We start from the raw sequence: 21,547 nt of genomic DNA, 5'->3' as shown, positions 1-21,547 counted from the left end.
GTTGTGAAAGATGATGGTAACAGGAAAGCGGGCTCGACATGCTCTTTTTCCATCCTGTTTAATCAATCAGCCTGGGACACTTTCTAGAATCTACAAATGCAGCAATGAATTCTATGTGTCAAGTATGGCATGTTTCAAATCATTATCTCACATGACATTTTAAGTGATCTGGAGAGCAATTCTGAAAATAGAGTAAGTTATTAAAGCACTAAACTTCTGTGGTATTGAGAAAGTATTACATATTCTCATTTCAGCTTCCAGTAAATTGTTAGAAAATCAGAACAATTTTTCTAAGATAAATGTGAATAGTTAGTATTCACAAAAGGTTATTCAAGGTCACTTATGACCAAAGAAGTACAAATTAAAATTACTAAGAAGCATTTTCACCTATCAGATAACTGAGAAAACAATATGCTTGATTTTTTGAGGGCATGTGTTGGTTGACTCTTGTATATTGTAGGTAATGTTATAATTTGTTACACCCTTTCTGAATGACACATTTTGGCATTAAGAATTTATTCTGAAGATGGAAGCTAAAAATAGATAAAACAAGTCTATGCATATGAATGAATGTTAGTATAGAGTTATTTAATTTTAGAGAGAGCATTTATCTGGGTAAATGCAATTTGAAGCAGTCATCTTGATATATGAGAACATTTTAGATATTGAGATGTCAGAAAGATAAACAAAAGATGAAGTCACTCTGGAATGAGAGCTTCTCTAGTCATCTGTACTGTGTTCACGTATAGGGTTTCAAACAAGAAAAGGGAAATAGCTGTAAACTACTAGTACACTATCTCTTTGTTACAGTAAAACAAAGTTCTGGCTGGCATGGTTATACATGTTTATTAAACATATTTACTTAAAAAGTTAAAAGGAATTGCTTTGGGAAACATTCTTTTTTGAAATAGTATGAATGGTCCTACATTGGTTTCTAGCTAAACTGAGCTGATCCTATCAAAGCTATAACTCATTTCTGTTAGTGTTAGTTGTATATTTTGTTTCACAAATTAAAGATTAATTAGTAAAATCTAATCTAAACAGTTGAGAACATGGGTCTTTAGAGAATTCTTAGACTTTTCTTCCTGAGTTATTAGAGGGGAGATGACAATTTTTAAATATTAAAAAAAACTTTTCTCCAGCAATACAATGTGTTTTGTTTGTTTTTGGTATACCTTTAGCCTTCCTGGAGGACTCTATCCTTTCTTTCACAGTTCTCACACTGGTCAGTCTCCTTAAGACATCATGTACTATCTATAGCTTGCCTTTCCCCTCTTGCTCCTTCCTTCTTTTCTTTTTTGATTATTAAGATTGAACTATTAGTTTTTGTGTAGATAAAGACAATGGGGTACTGTGACCTTATTTTGAGCAGTACAATGTGTCTAACACACTGATCATCACAACAGATGTCTGTCCTGTTTAGTTCTCCATTGTGGAGACAGAAAATGTCTTTCTTGAAGGCAATAATGTCTTCGAGGGAGAGCTCTGCCATTTGGAGAATGCATACCGTTGGTTCCTAATGTCTGTGACATCTGATGTATGACCTAGATACATTGTTCACAGATGTCACTTCCTCTTGTTTTTATCCTGAGATGAGTGCCTTCCCAGGATTGAGTTCTTTTACTCATATCCTCTCCCTAAGTATGGCTTAAAGTTGTTGTTCATCTATGACCCCTATAATTACAAAAAACACCAAACATGTTTCTCCTGTCTTAGCTTCTAGCCATCCTCTTTGACATCACTGTTCCCACTTATTTTTCAAACCCTTTTATTATTTCCCTTGTTACAAGCCATACTTTTGATGTCCACATTCTTGCTACCGTATCAGTGTGCTCCAGTCACCCAGACTCAGAAAGTCTGATATCCTGTCCTTTAATCTGGCATTCCTTTGCCATGTCTCCTGAAACCATCCCTTCCTGCCCATCCCCACTGATAACATGGTGGCTGCATCTGTAGTGGAGTCTGTTTGTCACTTGCACCAACCTTGAAAGAATTACATAAAGACTGCTTTCTGCTCAGTGGACCATTTAGTTAGCCTATTCCTCTTTCCAGATCACCCAGCATTTATCAGTCTTTTCTCTATCTAATCTTGCTTGCCTTCAGGATTAAGTCCTTTATACTGTGTTAGAGAGCTCAGACAATTTCCTTTTTATATACCTTTCAAGGGAATCTAATTTTCGCATGCAAACCTTCTATTCCAAACCAACTTAACCATTTACTACTCCTAAGCATTTGGTTCCCGCACCTGGCCCCCAGATTTTTGCTTGATTAGTTTTTGCTAACCATGGGAACTTTGGCACATTTTTTTTTTTTTTTTTAACAACATCAATTCCTAAGGACCCAAATTCAAAAATAATTTTCTTTCCTTTTCATAAACTGTCTTACTTATACTGGACAGTTTTTATAACACTGTATCTTACCATTATAATGCTTTACTTTTGATGTATTTTAATACTTTATAATTAGTTAAAGCTGCTAGCAATCAATTTATTGTTGTGACCAGCTAGTTTCTAGATAAGAAGTTTGTTTTATGCAGTTGATAAGGGAAATCAATGCTGATTTATTGATAGTTCTGTGTTCACTGTCTTTTACTCCAATACTTTTGCCCCGTTAACCCACAAATGAAGAATGATTTCTTGCTTTCTTTTTAAAATTTGAGATTATAATATAATTAATACATTTCTCCTTTCTTTATGTCTCTTCAAATTCTCACATATACTTGTCTTTTTTCAAACTCATGGCACCTTTTTCATTAATAATTCTAAATGCAGATATGCATTTGAGTCTATATATATATTTTCCTAAGTACAACCTGCCCAGTTTGTATAATTTGCTTCTATGTATGTTTTCAGGGATGGCCATTTGGTATTGGATAGCCAATTGATACACTGTCCCTTGGAAAAGACTGCTTTTCTCACTCCCCAAGATTAAAAGAGACAGAGCAAAACTAAATTAGAGACTTTACCCTGACAGTGTGGTCACATAGAGCCTGGAACTGTTCTTTCCCTCTCTACCATCCCTATTCAAGCCTAGGAGATGTGTGTTGATAACTGTGATAACAGCAGGTTCCCTTCAAGCTCTGAGAGCAGGGGTTGGATGAGGCAATAAGGAAACCTGCACATTAGAAGAAAGCACTTAACAAAAAGCCACTGCTTAAATTTCTTCATAACAATAAATTTTTTAAAGTTTTTTGTACAATATATTTTGATGATATTCTTTTTTTATTTAGTTATTTTTCTTATTTTACAAATCAATCCCTGTTCCATCTCACTCCTTCCCTTCCTCTGTCCATCTCTCCCATGCCCCTTCTCCCTCACCCACCACCCTCCGAGCGCCCATTCCCCCTCCCCCACTCCACAGGGAGGGTGGTGCCTTCCAGGAGGGATCAACAAAATCTGTCAAGTCATTTGGAGTAGGGACTAGGCCCTCCCTCCTGCCTCTAGGTTAAGGGAGTAACCCTTCATGGGGAATGTGCTCCCAAAGTCCTTTTGTGCATCAGGGATACATCCTGGTTTCAATATCCGAGGTCCCTTAGACTGCCCAGGCCTTCTAACTGAGACCCATGTTCAGAGGGTTGAATACATAGAGTTCATGTTCTAAGAAGCAGTTCAAATAGTTTTCAGTGCTTGTACTTCTTTTAAAAACAAACAAACAAAACCGAAAGCGTGTAGGAAGGCATGACCAGCAAAAGTTGCCAACAGAGGAACGGACTATTCTCAAGTATATTTTTGACTTACTATGTTGAAAGCAGTGTGAAGATGCAGCCACCCTGATGAGCTATGAAATCTTACAGAACCTTTTTTAAAAATATTTTCTATTGATTTATCTACAACCAAAAATTTTAGACTCCAATTTTGCATAAACTTGTTGCATCAGGTATTCTCCACATATTCTATGCCTGGTTTCCCACTTCTCTTCCTCCTTATCAGGGAAGCAAGACTGAAGTTTTTGCTTGCTCCAGCTCGCCACTGCCTCTGACTCTATTCCCATTGTTTTTCCATCATCTGTCCCTAAGACTCGAATAGATAGAGGCAATCCAGTCTTGAGTGGCACAAAGACCAAAGAAAGAACACCTTCCCTGAGGTAGACAAATGTGGGTTAAGTCTGCCTTAAAAAAACAAATGATACCTTTAAACATCATCTTCTAAATTGCAAGATAAGACTATCTAAAGGAAATGTATCTGGTCTAAAAGAGTAGCCATCTATGCAAATTACCTTTGTAATTCTCATGGTTGCTTGGGAAAAATTTCATTGTTTCTAATTTTTAAATCATAAGATACTTGCTGGCAATGGTATTTGAAAATCTAGATTTCATAAGACATATTTAAATCACATCATCCTGAAATAATTTCTCTAACTTCTCAGATTGCTCAAGTAGGGGTTAAAGTAGTGACTTCCACATAGTGTTCTGTATTGAAGTGGCACAATTTTCTGTGGCAGTTTGTGACTTCCTAAGCAACTGTCTTTTGATTTGATTGTTAAGACTTCCATATTTGTATGTAAAATACCTGTGTCTAAATAGATAACCTATGTGAATAAGCATCTTAAAAATCATTGTTGATGGTCATTGTGTTATATATTTCATTAAAATTGTGTTACTTGTCATAGTCTCTCCATAAAACAGAGATAAGTAGACCTCAATAGATGTCTATAGTTTTTAATTCTCTTCATCTACTGGTACCTTCTATACCTGTGCCTTCATCTCCAGGGGATATAGGACAGCTCTAACAATCGATACTTAATCCCTACAGCTAGCTATTACCCTAGGGTCGAAACAGAAATCGCATGTCATCCAGAATCACCTGAGGAGTCATGTGACTTGTTCAGTGTAACCACTCTGCCACTTGATTTTCTAGTACTGAGGATTGTATGTCTGGGAAGAAAGAAACATATTTAGTACTGTGTGTGGAGAATGCTACTGAGAAAGAAGCCAACCCAGAAAACGTTTAGTACATGTAATGTTCCTTTTGTTCATAAGTGAATTTTAATAGGCTTTTTTTTGAGACTTGTAATTGAAAGAATTTTAAATAATATTGTTTTTCCATTTTACACACAGGAGGTACCCATGTTTCTCTAAGCACAGTGATGATGTGGCTCTTCCAAGGTTTCAGTCCCAGATCCATGGCCATAATGCCACTTATGGAATACCAGGACTACTTATTTAAAGATGATGCAGGATAATGACTTTAAATTTTTCATGAAGAAGACAAATGTCCCACATATGATAAACAATGATTGTTGCCCAACATATACTAACACATACTGCTTGTTCAGACATTCTTGTGGGATATTTGCTTACTTTAACTGTGGTATGTGAGAACATTCACTTTTTAAAGTTCTACCTCTACTGGTTTGCAGTGGCTATGAATCCTGACATTACAGCTGTATAAACAGTCAATATCACTTAATATTGATTGATGGGAGCTGTAGAAAATCATCCCTGGATCTCGGCCACCAGCATGTAAATCAGACCTTCCTGATAGCTGCTTTCACAGCCCAAACAAGGGCTCTTTCCTCTCTAGTCCTCCACTGTTTTGATAACCCTGCTAGTGAGAGGTCTTTGCCTGGAAGGTACAGATAAGGGAATCATAGGAAAACAGTTTGTTTGATGTTTAGAGCATTTCATGAAATTCTGTAGTTTGGTTAAAAACTCATGGCCTCCTCGTTTATCTAACCTGTGATACTGAAGTGACATAAGAATTCTTTTTAAAATATATTCTAAAACTTATTTCAAAGTGTCCTCAAATCAATATGATGGAAATCAAGCTGTCCAGTTGAGAGAAAAGGTACATTCCTTAGGTACAAATTGAGCCACCTTCGTGAATTCTAGTCTTTGAATATTTTCTGGAGTTTGGTGTGCATGTGTCTAAAAATTATACATCCTTGATTTAGTGGATACAGTAAGAACTTGTTACTACTAGATGTTTGGGTATTCCAGATATTTGACCTTCTATTGTGGTTTTTTGTTTTATGTTGTTGTTTATTTATTTGTTTTTTGTTTTTGAGTTCTCTCTCTCTCTCTCTCTCTCTCTCTCTCTCTCTCTCTTCAAAACAGAACTGATTCCAAAAGGTAGGTCAAGGGTGCAACATTTATTGGAACTTTATTTTTAAGTTTACATATTTGGTATATTTTTCAATACTTTCTTAACATCACTCTTCTTTTAATTTTGTATGTGATATTCATGATAATGAAGATATGTTTGATTCATAATTGTTACCATAAGAACAATATTTATAAATCTTTTCTCTCTTTTATTTCTTCCCTTTAAATTCCCACTTACTCTCCATCTTGCTCTTTCAAATTCATGACCTCTTTTTCTTTAACTATCGTAGATATATATTTATCTTCTACCTATCTATTTATCTATATTCTCTCTATCATATATATTCCTAAATACATAAATATCATCTGTACAGTGTATATAATTTCACTTGGATATATACATATTTTAGGGATGACAAATTTACCCAAACTTGAGGTCAAAAGTTGAATTCAGTATCTTGTCAAAATTATTTTAAAGTGTGTCTGTATTCCCCACTATCTAACTATAATTCCTTTTATTAATTAAAAATGCTGCATTTTTTCAGTTTTTTTTTTTTTTTTTTGAAAATTTAGGGCTTTGAAATTGCAATTAAGTAGGCAAAAAAAAAAGCCTCATTAATAATTGTAAAGTTTTAAAACAACATATGGTAGAGTGTAATTTGGGAAGTCAAACATACTGTACATAACATCTATGCTTTAGTCTTTATTGTACTTAATATCCATGCATTAGCCTTTCCTTTATCAGATGACTGTGAGGGAATGATAGATAAGATGCTTGGGTTATAATACAGGTAAATGAGACTCAATGGAAAGAGATTATTGGTAAAATGAGAAAATTTTAGAATCCAAAGTAGAGACAGAAGAATGGTGACTTAACATATGCCTTAAATTCCAGCACTTGGGAGGCAGAGGCAGACTGATCTACAGAGTTCCAGAAGAAGAGTGGTAACTATTTTAGCAAATCTTAGAATGCCAATCCAATCAAGACAGCCAATAAAATAAAACATGATTTTCACCCGGAGGCCCCTGAACAGCTGAAGAACTGTGAGCACTAGATGGATACTGTATGGGTTGGAAATAAAGGTGCAAATGAGATCTGAACTGCAAGGAAGATGTTTAAGACATTCCTGCTGCTTTCGCCCACTGATGGCTTGTTTTTGGTGTAAACAGGAAGCCTCATGCTGGGCTTCCTTCTTGTCAAACAAAAGACTGTTCTTTTTCTGGGGAAACTGCCTAGTTCCCCTGGAAGCCATTGAGTGTCCCTGGACTGATTAACTAAGCAAACAAACAAACAAAAAAAGCACACAAACCTACAGCTCCCACCTGCCTCCACTAATATAGATTTTCTGATTTCTTAACACTCAGTCATAGATTTGAAGAATCAATAATTACCAGGCAAGTCAGAAAAACCTCTAACACGAAAGATATAAACTCAATTCTACACTAAGCTTAAAACTGGAGAAAGTAGAGGAGTTAATACATAGTAAGGAGAACAAAACAACTAAAAGCTAGCTATTGTTAAAAACTCAGATATGAGAATGTACATTGTTAACATAAAAGAAAAAAAGAATGTAAAGAAAAAGCAACAAACATTTTTGTAGAATTCTTGGAAATTCAAAACTGAAAAAGAATAGAAGTGAAGTGTTTGGGAGAAGTATTTGAAAGGTTAAATGTTTCTTCTAGAAAACACAGAAAAATAACCCATTATTCAGAACTAAATGAAAGAGAGAAAAGATAACATTACACATAGGAAGTGCAGCTTTTAAGGGATGTCAAAGGAACTAAGCAACACAATATGAGAACCAGCTTTTGGAGAAATAATTCACTGATATTCTTAGCCCTGACACTGTGTTTCTACATTAAGAATGCCCACAATGTGACTGACATAAAGTAAGACAACCTTAGACCCAAGTATGCCATTTTAAAATTTCAAAACATTACAGAAAAAAAAGATAAAATTACTTTGAAAATTTTTCAGTGGATAAAGTGGTTTCTAATTTAGAATTTTATGTTCAGCAAACTGTCACTCACACTTCTGAGTATATTGAGGACATCTTCTGAAATGTAGTCTCAAAATTGTAGAGCCCTTGTTCTCTCTTTAAGGAAATAAACAATGAAATAGAGTTAGGATCCAGGAAAGTAACCCGATTTAAGATAAGACAAGGAGAAATATTCAGGAAAATTCAAAGCAATAACCATTTTCTGTTGAAGTACATAAGTGTGATCATCAGGAAACCAGTCTTGAGAAATGTAGTTGAATGTCTATCATGTTGAATTAGCTTAGTGAAATTAATCATTGGGTGGGGAACGGTTTGGTCATTAATAGGTTATTAGAAAAGAACCCACAAAAAATAGGTAATAATGTCAATGGGGAGAGACAAATGACCAGGAGAGGGAAGATATCATATAAATATATACAAGAGACTACCACTGACAAATGAATAAGTCAAGGAAAATTATGATATACTTTGGGAGAAGAGGTGGATGGGATATAGGAAATATAAATGAATATAAGCTGAGTTGGCTTCACAGTGTAAAATTAAGTGGCTAAAATTCCAAAGTCAGGAGAACACAACGTAAGGAAATCAATAGAGTTCAATAGTTTAAAAAAAAAAAAAATCTTTAAAGGATTTAGAAGTATTGTTTCTAGAAATCTGGGAGTAGTAACACATTGCAGGCCTGAGGTGTGCTGTTTTATTTGTTTGTTTGTTTTTGTTTTTTAAATAGTTGTTTATTCTAACCTAGGTGTGTTCAACTTTTGACATTGCAGTACAACACAATGTATTTACAACAAGTATTTTCAAAGAAGCTGTAATGTTTTAAGTTTATAACTTTATGTTGGTGAATGCATAATTATTCTCATTTATAGCTATCACAGCTATAACATTGTTAAAATTAAAAAGTTATATATCGCTTAAATATAATGGATAATTCATAACTTCTGTAATACAATTTTCCCTGGCTTCCATTGCTATCTCATGCCTTAAGATTCAGGTGATATTATCTGCATGAGTATGTGTATGTATTTGCACATATACACAGATATATATCCTGTTTCTTTTATTAAATAATGCCTCGGTGAACTGCCTTCAATAAGTAACTTTATCTGTAAATCTTTGTATGTATGCATAAACATAATTATATACATTTACTATCTCATCAGTAGAAATAATGTTTTCCAGAAAGGGAAAGGACAAACACTTCCAAGACTACATAAGCACTGGTATAAGACAGGCATGTTCTCCCTATTGACTGGTTATTGCACACTGTCCATACTCTTTTGTCTAATAAGCCTTCCAGAACTAACTGCCAGAGCATGAAGTGGACTATTTCACTCTCTGCTCCCTAAGCTCTTCCCTAAACTTCTGGCATTTGTTAGAAGTGACTTTATGCTTCTTGCCTTTCATTTGTTTTCCTGTTGCCATAGATACCACCATAGTTCAATATCTTGAAGACAAGTTGCTTTATTTATTTTATTTTTTTAATTATTACAAGTCTAAAACCACTGTCTATTTCCCCAGATAGGGCACTGACAACATACCAAAGAAAGGTTACACGCAGATACAGCTTTATGAACCAGTGAGTTTACTGAAGTTACTCATGGAGCATCAGTGACTCATGGAGCATCAGTGACTCAGCCGAATCCCTGAGAAGCCCACCCCAGTCTTGGTTATCACTCAAGACAGTGAGTCTCGGAAGAAAGCACAGACAGGATGGCTGGTAGGCGTGTCTCCTCTCCTGAGCAACTCTTCACTATGGGAGGAGGCTTGGCTTCAGATTTTAGGAACTTCCTTTTTAAAGTTTCCACACTTCCTGTTCCTTGTACTTTTTCTTTGCTGTATGAATCTTATGACCTCACTTTTCTACTCCAGGAAGGGAAATTTCACTTTGGAAGAAATAGATTCACACCACAGAGGGTTTTGTTGATATTATGGGTTGTCCTAAGATAACAATATGCATGAAGAAAAGTTTTCCAAGCAAGCTGTAAGTATTGGCAGCAAAATTCACAAGTGCTTTCAAGCCAGTGTTTATTGTTACTACTTTGAAATATAGGCTGATCTATCTGCCAAATAATGATTGATAAAAATATTGGCTCAAAGGGGGTTAAAATCTAGAAATTTGGTAAAGAAACTGCCTCCTTAACATCCTTGAAAAACACAGCTCCATCCAACATTCAGTTCTTTTTAGAGTTAAGAAATATTGTTTAACATTCAAAACCATTACTTTTCATTTTATCATATGCAAAAATATTAGAGGAAATAACATTTAATGAATAATTACTTTAATTAATAAAATGTATCTAAGCAGAGTGCTATAAGACACATGCTCCAAAAGTGTTGAATTCTTAATTCCTGTAGAACAATAAAAAGTTAGAAATGGTTATTTGGAAAAGTTTGTTAGAAGTAGGTTATGTTTACTAAGGAGAGGAATATTACCAGGATGAGGGGAACAAAGATAGTGGGGAAATGCACTGCTTAGCAACTGAATGTAGCAATAGCATTGTCCAGCACAAACCATTGATCCAGTTATTGACATTGGATGCTCAGTAACTCAGCAATGAAGTGCGGTAAGAGCTTTCAGAAAATCTACATGAGTTTAGATTATAAATAGAAATATTGACTCATAAATACCAGCTCATTTGAGGAGAACTTGCCTCTCTTGAAGTGATTCATATGAATGGCTATGCTTGTAATTGTTGACATTTTATGATTCGGAGTTTTAACAAAATTCCATCCTTCTTTTATCTATCTAAGCATATGCCTATTTACTTATACTTAATCATGAGTAGAAAAATAATGTTAATATCATGTCTTAGATATCAAAATTTTCCTCAGTGTACATTTTGCTTTGGGAAGGAAAGATGTATTATGTTTAATTCCTTTGCAATTAATGAACTAACCCTTAGATGTTTTTTATTTGTGTATGTATATGTATCTGATTGTTTATATATTCAGAAAAGGCAGTTCTGTTTTAAAACTGAGTCTAACTGTCCCATTTTCCTGCCTTGGGAGCTGTGCTTTCTATGTTTACTATTTAGCATTGGCCTTTGAATTGCTGTAGGCAAGCAAAAAAATTTTTTTTCCTTCCTTACATTGTCTTAGTATAGTTTTTGCTGAAAGGAAAATCAATAGGTGAGTAAGAAAGTTTTCTGAAGACCTTTGTGGTCACATAATTTAGAGATGCTATTTTGTTGTAAAACATGAAATAAAAGAAACAAAAAGACCAATATACCTTCAACTCTGACATTTAAAATGTTTTCATTATGAACAAGAAAAAGAAAACAAACCAATTCCCTAAGGCAATGGTTCTCTACCATTCTAATGATGCAACCCCTTAATACAGTTCTTCTTATTGTGTGACCCTGATCATAAAACTATTTTGTTGCTACTTAAAGTGCATTCTTGCTACTGTTATGAACTGTAATATAATATCTGGTATGCTAATTATCTTAGGTGACCAATATGAAAGGGTTTGAAACCCACAGGTTGAGAAACACTGCCTTATATCATTTACTGTGAACCACAGAGCTACAAATATGCATTTAAGCAAGGAAGACATAGTGCTATGCATTGTTTCACAAGGACAATTGTGAGGTGACTATAATAAATAAGCCTAACCCCATTATATAAGAAAAAGCAAAATTAAGTTCAAATTACAGTAAAATCCTATGTTTAACATCAGCTGAGAATAGAAAGTTTTCTTAATACATTCAATATGGGAGTAAGGAAATCACAATTAGACTCTGAAACATGAGCAGGAAAGGAAGTTGATAGGACATCCAAGGAGGTATATTTAATAATTTTTGCCAAATTTGAAAGTGTTCATTCTCTAGACGTAGGATTTTGTTTTTAAAAACATATACATTAGAAAATAGGCCCAAACCAGGTAATCCCAGCACTCACATTCTCTTCTTCTGTGTCTTGGGCTCATTGTTTTGATTTATAGTTTTGTCTTTTATGTTTTTGTTTTGAGGGTGGGGAGAAAACTTGAAGTTGGGTAGGTAAGGGATGGGGAGGTTCTGGGTGGAGTCGTGGAAGGGGAAAATCATGTTCAAAATAGAAAACAAAAACTTTATTATTACTACTACTATTATTCTTTGATAGATAAAACAATATCCTAGGAAATATTTTAAATGCCATATCAATAGATAACTAGTTTAATATATTTCTATAAGGTAAACATAGTAAGGCTGACATAGAGAAAAATATGTACTATATGCAAACAGTATTATCAAATATAAAGAGTGGATAAAAGTGCAACTGTATCTTTTGTGGTATTTTTGGCTTCATTCCCCCCCCCCCCCATTGTTACTTACAACTGAACTGTAATCGGCTTCAGATAACCTTAAATGTCAATGGCAGGGTTTGGAGATGAGTGAAACCGAGAGAGTGGCATGCAAAACAAATTTTAGGATGTGGATACCCTCGGGATAGCACTACTCTCCCTTTCTGAGCACTAATAATGAGCAGGAGTTGTTCTTAGCAGTCTGCACTCTAACCTACTTACTCTTCATGCCTGTTCTAGACATCCTTGTGTTGTAGAGAAGGTAGACCTGAGAGGGAGATAGAGACAGAGCAACTTGTGTAAGACCTCAGAGTTTTTAAATGGCTTCCCACAATTCCAATAGTGCAAGAACTGCCCTCAGCAAAGTATGGGGGTTCTGGGGTTCTGGTGTTCCACCACAGGCTATGTCTTGTCCTTTGCAACCCAATGCCTCCAAAGAACAAAACAAAACAAAAAACAAAACAAACAAACAAACAAAAAACTAGGCACTTCTCTCTGACAAACTCAAAAGGGAGGCTTATTTTTGCTCACTATTCACATCTACAAATCTGTTACTTCCTGACAACATTAGAATGCTAGAAAAACAAAGGCATGAATGGAAGAAATACTAGACAAATTTCAAGTGTAAGACTGTGGTTTGTCAATTATGGTATCAAAAATATAGTGCCAAACTACTAATGTATGGGTGATTTTTAAAATATTGACAATATTGAATTTCCACAGCAAAAATATCACTTCCCTGAATGGTGAATCATTCATTGAATACAACATAGGAAGCACATCTATCCAAAGATATTAGAAATTTAAGAAGGAGAGTGCAGAAAACATCTGCTGTGGCAATTAACCACATACTCATTCACTGCACATCACTACTAAGGGGTGATGGGGAGCAGTTTATTCTCTGCTTTATAAACTGGGGTGGGAGGGATGCAGGAAAGAGCCACTCAAAACATTGAACACTTTCCTACCTGTCAAAGAAACACTGGAAGAGAGCCCTGTTTCTTTAGGATGCTTTTTCACTTCAGGATGTAACCTCACCACACTTCCTACAGTTATACTAGAGAATAAATGACCAAACAGAACTACTTTTGTCCAGCACCACCCATGGAAGTATGGTACAACCTCTCCATCTACCTCCTCAAATGGATCCATGATGATAATGACATTAATGTCAATAAAATAATGAAGAAAAATGAATCAAAATAAAACAAATAGTTGCCATAGGTAGATTTAAAAAATTAAAATGCAAATCTATAAAATGTGTAGTGAGATAGTCCTTCTGTGGCACTGACCATGCCCATTGGGGGGTGGAGCCATGGGAGGAAGTGACCTGTGGAAGGAGGTTGGAGGAAGAGCCGGGAACAGCTCTCTTGTTGGCGGTACTCGGACAGGAGAGCATCCGGTGGAAATTACTGGTGTTCATCTGTCTAGGCTGTAAGTTATTTCTCCCTGAATAAACATCTATTCGGCTTATTTGTTTATCCTGATCCTTATTTAACCGCGATATCTGGTGTCAGAAGTGGGATTAGGATTTTTAGGGGACCTGGGTTTCACCCAGGCGGCAGACGCCGCTCCCCTCCCCCACCATCCCCAAGGGGCAGGGTCCCTTGCCTAACCAGGTGGACTCACCACAGCTTTGGGACATTTGCCTCTTCCTTACTGCAAAGGAGATCTTTGCCGCCAAAGTGGGCCTGAGAAGGCACTTACTGCTTCTCATTTTTTCCTATTTCCTCACTGCATGGTGCATTCGCGCAGAGCCGCTCGGCACCCGCCCTGCTTGTGCGTTTTCCCGCGGTTAGTCCTGCGGTCCCAGCAATTCCACAAGTCTTCTTTTAACAAAATTTCGCTTGCCATAGTTTGTTAAGAGCTATTCTACAGGGACCGGGATCAGAAGGATTGTCTGCTGCCGGACGCTATTTGGTGGTACACCTCCAGGAGTAACTACCACAAGCTGAGATCTACAACTAAAAGCATCAAACTTCCAGGACATCAGAATTACACCTAAGGTAATTGTAACATCCTTTGCAATTTAAGCTGATATAAAATCTGAGATCAATTGTTCCATAACTATGGCAGATAATTTTACAATGCAGGACTTTAGGAATTATTTTACTTCATATATAGAAGGGATTTTAGCAGAAGAAACTTATGACTGGACCAATATGTACTTTTATTTTGTAATAGCAATGGGTTTCATCATTAACATGATATTCTTAAAGAAATGGTTTGAGATTACAGCAAACAATAAGGAACTTGTACAAACCGTAGGAGACTTAGTAACAAGGATTTGAAACATTGAAAATGATAGAATTCAAAGCATAGAAAGTATAGAAAGAAAGGTTCAGAATATTGAAGATGGCATTGGAGAGCTGACAGGTAGAATACAAACCGTGGAACATGAAAATGACCAAGTAAAAAACAGAATTTGTTTCATGTCAGATACCTCAATAACCAGAACAGAAACAATGCAATGCATTAACATGCTAGCAGAAGCAGCTCGTTCCTGGTCGGAGGAAGCTACTAATAAGTTTAAAAAAACTGGAACATCAGATAGAAAGACTAGATGATAGAATCTCTTCCATGTCTGAGGATAATGGCAAGCTAGCAGATAGAACATTGTTTCTGGAAGGCAGTTTACATGCCATTCAGATAATATCTAAGGATGAGAAGATTAAAAACATGGAATCACTTGTAGTTGGAGAAAGTAAGAGACTGATGCAATGAAGTCTCTAGAAAGTTATTTGATTCAAGAAGTTCAGACACTCAAAGAAACAATGGTGAATAGATTTCAGGCTTTAGAAGACCTTCAGTCTGATACATTAGAAGAAGAACTACAGGTAACAGGGCATGAAAAAGACTTGAAATTTTCCACACTATTTAGGGTCAGGGGAGCTTTCCCTGTATCTATTCATGAAAAACCAGCAACGAAAAAACACCCAAAAGGTGTCGTTGCATATCAGTGGGAACAAATACATATGAAAGATTTAAAAGATATAAAGGAAGCAGTAGTCTCTTATGGCATGCACTCACCTTATGTGAAGCAATTAGTAGAATCATGGGCAAGGAATAAAAAGGTAACCCCTAAGGATTGGGATCAATTAATATCAGCTGTCCTTGAAAACTCCTCTCAATTAGAATGGAGGACTTTATGGAGAGAGGAAGCAAAAGCTCTTGAACTTCAGGGCTTAAAGAAAGGTTATAAAGCTCCCCAAGATAAAATTCTTGGTGAGGGTCTTTATGCTGACCCAGAAACCCAAGTTGCCTATGATGAACATATCTTGTCTCTATGCAGTACAGCAGCTCTGAATGCTTGGGATAAGGTTCATGAATTAGGAGAGAGGATAGAACCCTATACCAAGATAAGGCAAGACCCTAGAGAACGCTTTAGTGTCTTTCTAGAACGATTATCTAGGGCAGTACAATTAGAGGTAGAAGACATAGATGCTAGGCGAATACTCATAGAATCTTTAGCTTATGAGAATGCGAATCCTCAATGCAAACAGGTGCTTTGGCCTTTAAAAATGCGATCAGCACCCTTGGATGAATGGGTCCTATATACAGGCAACATTGAGTATAATGACAATAAGACTGAAGCATGGGTAGGAGAAGCCATATCTAAAGGTCAGAGAAGACATCAAGATAACAGAGTTCCTTACTATGGTGACTTAGAAGCTTGGGTAGGAGAAGCCATCTCCAAAGGTTTGAAGAGATATCAACATGTCAGATGTTATAACTGTGGTAAGGTAGGACATCTAAAAAGAAATTGTAGGCAAAGCTTCCCTAGAAATAACACTCCCAGGAATGTATCAAACAGAAGGCCTCAGCCTCCTGGGTTATGTAGAAGGTGTGGCAAAGGCAGACACTGAACAAATGAGTGTAGATTGACCAGAGACAAGCAAGGAAACCCTTTACCATCATGAAACTCCTTGGGGGGCCTCTCGAAGGCCCCCATGTCACAGGTGGTCCGAACATTCCCAGTCACAGTGGAAGACAATCTCCCACAGGACAATTAGAAAATTCTGTGCCTATTATTAAAAACTCATACTGCTCTGGATGACAAACTAGTGATGGAAGTTGAACCAAACATGACAGAAGGAAATAAAAAACGTATATTTTGGCAAACCGCTATAAAAAGTCATAGGCCTAGATTGATAGTTATGATGAATAGACTGTTTAACTGTTTACTGGACACAGGGGCAGATGTAACTATCATATCTAATAAATCTTGGCCTCAAAGATGGTTCCTGCATGAGGTAAATGTTCAATTCTTAGGGATTGGAACCCTGTCTCAGGTAAAACAAAGCATGAGATGGATTGAATGTATAGGACCAGAAGGACAGAGAGGAAGGTTGAGACCATATGTGGCTGATGTAGTGATAAATTTATGGGGTGGTGATCTATTACAGCAATGTAATACACAGATTAACATTCCTCCAGTATTAGATAGGAACCATAAATGACCTCATGATTGTGGAAAAAATATTATAAAGTACTATACAAGACAGATACCAAATGTCCAGGCTGTACAAAAACAGAATACAAGTGCTGAACAAACAGAGGAACCAAAAGCTCTACCTTTAAAATGGCTAACAGAGGAACCTGTCTGGGTAGGACAATGGCCTATGACCTCTGAGAAGTTAGAAGCTTTAGAAAGCCTGGTTCAGGAACAGCTAAATGCTAGACATATCGAGGAATCAACCAGCCCTTGGAATTCTCCTGTATTTGTGATCAAAAAGAAATCTGGTAAATGGAGAATGCGTACAGACCTGAGAGACATCAGTAAAGTTATCCAGCCAATGGGCTCTCTACAGCCTGGAATGCCCTTGCCTTTTTTGATACCCAAAGAATGGCCTATTATAGTTATTGATTTAAAGGATTGCTTCTTCACTATACCTTTACAAGAACAAGATAAAGAGAAATTTGCCTTCACGGCACCTAATTACAATAATTCTCAACCGGTGAAGAGATATCAATGGAAGGTTTTTCCACAGGGAATGCTAAATAACCCCACCCTGTGCCAGTATTTTGTACAAAAACTGCTAGAAATAATTCGTAAATAGTTTCCGCAATCCATAATCTGTCATTACATGGATGATATATTGTTAACTGACTCTAAAGGAGAAATATTAGAAAAAATGTTTGAGAAAATAAAGGAAGTTTTACCTCGCTGGGGATTACAATTTGCACCTGAAAAAATACAAAAAGGAGAGTTTATCAACTACTTAGGATATAAAATAGGTCTACAGAAAATTAGACCACAAAAAGTACAGATCAGAAGAGATTGCTACCAGATTCTTAATGATCTTCAAAAATTACTAGGAGAGATTTCTCAACTGCAAACCATTATTGGAGTAGAAGGGCATGATTTGAAAAATCTGAAAATGGCCCTAAAAGGAGATAAGGACTTGAATAGTCCACGAATACTATCAGCTGAAGCTGAGAAGGAATTAGAATGGGTAGAAAAGAGGATACTAGAAGCACATGTGGACCGTGTGGATCCAAACCTAGACTGTATTCTGGTTATATTACCATCTAGAGAATATCCTTCAGGGATTTTGATGCAGAGAGAAGATATCATATTAGAATGGATATTTCTACCACAGTAACAGAATAAAAAACTAAAAACATATATAGAAAAGATCTCTGACTTGATTATAAAAGGTAAATTAAGACTTCATCAGCTAATAGGAAGGGACCCAGCAGAAATTATAGTACCTTTAACTAATGAGGAAATTTCCTCCTTATGGAAAGATAACGAATATTGGCAGAGAGCTTCCAGTAACTTTTTGGGAATGATTAGCAACAACTATCCCAAAACTGAGAGAATCAAATTCATAATCCTTCCACGCATTGTAATAAAAACACCTATTTCTGGAGTTCAAATCAGGTAAGGCAGGATATAAATCAGGAAAAATTAGCAAAGTGGTTCAAAGCCCTTACAATTCTGTACAAAAGGCAGAATTGTATGCCATTCTCATGGTACTTATGGATTTTAAAGAAACCCTCAATATAATTACTGACTCTCAATACGCAGAGAGAGTCTTGTACACATTGAGACTGCAGAATTTATTCCTGACAATACAGAATTAACTTCATCGTTTATACAGTTACAAGATACTATCAGAAAGAGGACTCATCCTATATATATAACACACATCAGATCCCATACGGGTCTGCCAGGTCCTCTAGCACAAGGCAATGATGAAATTGATCATTTATTAATAGGAAGTGTGCTAGGAGCCTCAGAGTTTCATAAGAAACACCACGTGAACAGCAAAGGTTTAAAAAAGGATTTTTTTAATCACTTGGGAACAAGCCAAGGAAATAGTAAGGAAATGTCCTACTTGCTCATTCTATACCAAACTCCTTTACCACCAGGCAGTAACCATAAAGGTATAAATAGGAATGAAATATGGCAAATGAATGTGTTTTATTTTGCAGAATTTGGAAAATTAAAATATGTACATCACACTATAGATACATTTTCAGGGTTCCAATGGGCTACTGCTCTGAGCTCTGAAAAGGCTGATTCTGTTATCACACACCTGTTAGAGGTAATGGCCATTATGGACATACCTGCACAAATAAAAAATGACAATGCTCCAGCGTATGTCTCCAGCAAATTGAAACAGATTTTTGAGTATTATAACATAAAGCACATAACTGGTATACCACACAATCCTACAGGACAAGCAGTGGTTGAGAGATCCAATCGCACTTTAAAAGAAATGCTCCATAAATAGGCAGGAGGAACCAAGACACCCAAACAGATTACATAATGCTTTATTAACATTAAACTTTCTTAATGCTGATGAAAAAGGAAAAACAGCTGCAGAAAGACACTGGACAATAGAAAAAACTTCTGAACTAAATCAGCCAGTGTACTTCAAGGATGTACTGACCTCAGAATGGAAAGCATGATATGTGTTACATTGGGGTAGGGGTTTTGCATTTGTATCTACAGGAGAAGAAAAACTATGGATACCATCTAAGTTAATCAAGATCCGAGTTGAACAAGAGAAACATCTTAATGAAGAGAAATGAGAAGTCATCCAACAAATTAGGTCCCATGAGGTGTGCGGAGGCCTCTCAAAGGTAGGGGAAGTGTTCTGTTCTTGTTCTTATAGGAAACAGAGAAAACCTATGATCAAACAGCCAAAAGACACTGAACATGTAGGTACCTACAGAAGAGAAGACAGCTCTTCAGAAACAATCACTTAAGGAAGCAGAATCTGATATATGGTAAAAATATTTAACTGTAGTAAACTATTTCTATACAGAAATCTATTTCTCTCTACTATCTAGTATTCCTGAAGTCCCAATTCATGTAAACCAATGCTGGCTTTGGAGTTGGATTTGGCTTTCCTTCTCTAAATTCAAGCATGTTGTTAAGATTAAATTCATGTTTTCTGCCTTAAATCAAGAAGCCAATTGGTGTAAGGCAGGGGACTCATTCCTTACGCAATTTTCTCTCTGAAATCCTAATTTTCTCACATACATTTTAATGCTTATTGTTGTCTTTCCCTAATGCATACCTTAAAACTTGAAAATTTTACTTTAATATTGATGTATAACTTTTCCACAAGAAATAATAACAATTCCTAACAGCAGTCTTTGAACTTTCCGGAAAGAAGATGGGGCCCCACATCATCGTTTCCACTTGACTCAACCTGATGCATAGGAACTACAAACATCACCCTAAAACCGGTTTGAGACTGTTTTGCTAGAGGCAACTCATGACTAGCTAGCTGTAATGGTGCACCTTTTTATTACACCCTGGCCAGAGTTTCAAATACAACTACAGTCAAGAATTTTCTGCCACACAGTGACTAGCTACATATGTCACAGCCAGTTCTGTTGAGAAATTTGGTTGCTAAAAATTTTCTTCCTACAGGATCCATTGGAGCAATCATCATCCCATTTCAGCAGGAAGTAACCTTAAGATAACGACACCCCCTTTCCCTACCCTTGGAATTTTTGGATAATAGTCATAGTCTTTGGGTTGGTTTTAGTTATTTAGGGTTGGGTATGGAAGGTGATGCTTACACTTGGGTTTATCTTTTAGACAGTAATAGGGAATGGTTGGAAAAGGTATGGTTTAGATGGGATATAGGTAGATTATCCTATTTTCTTGTGAATTTGAGTAAGAATGAGATAGTATTTTAAAGCTTACATTGTTATATATTCTTATATGTGGTAAGCTATGTAAAATTAAGTTTATATTTTGTTATATTGTGTGAAATCTTTCCACTTACGATGTTTTATGCACATTATTTTTTACCATATTCTATGTATGTATACTTTTCTTGTATTCAAGACATTTTGTATATTGATACAATTTGGGATATTTATCATGCTGCCCTATACAGTTCTACCTCTTGTCTTGACATTTCTTCTCTACCTCTATTTTAGGGATTTATATGTATGTACATGTATATAGTTATATTGTTTAAGTATTTGTTCCTACTTTACTCAGGGAAGTTTTAATCAGTTTTTTAGCTAAGTCACTGAGTATTACAGATTATCTTCACTCAGGTTTCCTGTACCTATGAGATTAGACAGATATAGATGCTTAATCTTCAATCACTTCATAGACATGCAGAACATGGCATTTAAATGTTTTAATATTAGTACTCCATTGACATGAGACACTGTTGCTCCTGACAGCACCATGCATTTCCCGAAAATATGTTGGACACTGTTGTTGCTCCTGCTGGAGTTCATTCTCGCTTAAGCTAATGGCCTGTTGGGCAAAGAATTGCCCCCACCTTGACCACTGATTTGGACATGCAGTCCTATGTGCTTGCAGGAGATAAATATAGAAGACTTCTGGACCTTGCCAAGTCAGGGTAAGACAGCCATTCTACCTCCCTGCTGTTGTTGTGGTCTGTCAAGTTCTCTTGGCCTTAGCCAAAACTGGGTGTACCAATGTTGCTGTGAGACCTAGGGTGAATGTCCAGGTGGCTTGCTGTTTCTGTCCTTGCTGCACCTTTTGGAAGTTGTCCATCCGCACTTCCTGTCTACTCTAGTATTGTTATTTTCCTTCTCAGGTCTTGATGAGGTTGAAGATTAAACTATCACAACTATTATTCTCTCTTCCTAGTTAGATATATTAGGTACTAGACTTATGTTTTCTAGCTTAGGACAACTCTATTGTAAACTCCGTTATGCCTTCACCCTAGGACTAGATATGTATGTTATTTTGTTCTCGATTTTCCT

This window comes from Phodopus roborovskii, unplaced genomic scaffold, assembly GCF_943737965.1.
Source record: "Phodopus roborovskii unplaced genomic scaffold, PHOROB, whole genome shotgun sequence".
Taxonomy (NCBI): domain Eukaryota; kingdom Metazoa; phylum Chordata; class Mammalia; order Rodentia; family Cricetidae; genus Phodopus; species Phodopus roborovskii.
Note: the sequence above shows the minus strand (reverse complement) of the source record.